The sequence below is a fragment of the Mus caroli genome, unplaced genomic scaffold, assembly GCF_900094665.2.
Source record: "Mus caroli unplaced genomic scaffold, CAROLI_EIJ_v1.1 scaffold_13011_U1_1, whole genome shotgun sequence".
In the NCBI taxonomy this organism is placed as follows: Eukaryota; Metazoa; Chordata; class Mammalia; order Rodentia; family Muridae; genus Mus; species Mus caroli.
Window position 1 is genome coordinate 39,260 of NW_018388645.1, and position 1,655 is coordinate 40,914.

Genomic DNA, 1,655 nt, shown 5'->3' on the forward strand with positions numbered 1-1,655 from the left:
AAAAAAAAAAAAAAAATTATTCATGTTTCTATGAGAGATTTTTTGTAATCTGTAAGAAAAATTTAAAACACAAAAATAGGAAAAACTTTGAAGTCAAACACTAAGAAAATGTTAATTTCATTATTATTGACATCCAGCCTTAGTACAAAGGGTATACATGGACTTGTTGGTGGCCCCATGGCATATATGTAGCAAAGGAATGCCTTTTCTGGCCTTAGAGGGAGAGGATGTGCCTAATCATGTAGAGACTTGATGTGCCAGGGAAGAGGTATGCTAGGGGGATGGGGGTAAGAGGTATGGGAGTATCTGTAGGGGTGGGAGAGTTGGTGGGAGCACCCTCTCAGAGACCAAAAAGAGGGGTGGGGTGAAGAGCTCTGGGAGGGGGCACTGGGAAAGGGGCACTTTTTTAGAATGTAAATAAATAAAATAATTAATTTAAAAAATGCTACTTTCATACACGCTGAGAACATCTTTCAGTGATAATATTTCCATGATGTTTGTAGAATGTTTTTAATATTTTCAAATGTTAATGTTTATTAAACATGGAAATTATTTTAAGATGCATTTCTTTTAAATTTATGTATCTGTATAAAAATATAAAATAATAAAATATACCACATAAATAGACTATAATTCTTTAGGCTCATTTACATATCAGTTTGACATTACCTTTTAGTGTGAATGTTACTATGCCAATTTACTAAAAAAGTTATCAGATTTCTCCTAACACCTCAGTTTTCCTAATTCTTCCCAATACTTTAAGTGAAGTCTGAGCACTGAGATCTTTTCTTTATATGAAGTGTGTTCACCTGTCCCAGCAAACTCTCCCAGTTCACTTGTTACTATTAGCAATGTGAATTGGAGCCCAATGTATTAAAACCAAATTAAACAGTGACACATTTCAAAATATTAAAATAGTGAGTGATGTTTTATATAATTTTCAGTGGTTGCTAATGCTGCACTGAGAAGAAAAGGATAGAATCTCAAAGTTTGTGTATATACCTACATATTTCTAACTCATGACACTGAAGAAAGAAATAAACTTACCTAAAATTGATAGCCTAATTATATAATTTTTCTTCTGTAGGTCCCTCATGTGTGAGAAGAACAAAACCACAGTCACTTCACAAATCTCCATCATTATCTTCATTGTTCTGTAGTCTCCAAAAACAACTAGTTTCAGTCAAACTGCACAAGATGAAGAGAAAATGTCAGGAGCAAGAAGGAGAGGGTGAAATCACACAGCTTCTTCATGTCTGCTGGATCTAAGATGGAGCTGTTGTGAAATCCGTTTCTTATGCAAACATCACACACACACACATATCTCAGTCTTTGGGAGTTCCCAGAGGACTGAGTTGGTTGAGACTGCTGGTCTTCCTATGGATATGCCCTCTTTTTCAGCTTATTAAATCCTTCCCCTGAGTCAAACATAGGGGATCCTGTCTTCAGCCTAACTGTTGGGTGAAAGTATCTGCATGTGTCTCAGTTGGCTGCTGGTAGAGTCTCTCAGAGAGTATCAATGATAGGATGCTCTTTTTTTTTTTTAAGATTTATTTATTTACTATATGTAAGTACACTGTAGTTGTCTTCAGACACACCAGAAGAGGGCATTAGATTTCGTTATGGATGGTTGTGAGCCACCATGTGGTTTCTGG

The 1,655-nt window shown here is 35.7% G+C and overlaps 1 pseudogene; it reads right to left on the reverse strand.

Moving 5' to 3' along the window:
* Positions 1–1,129, reverse strand: part of LOC110287715 — a 7,597-nt pseudogene extending 6,468 nt beyond the window's left edge.
* Positions 1,130–1,655: the final 526 nt, after the last annotated feature.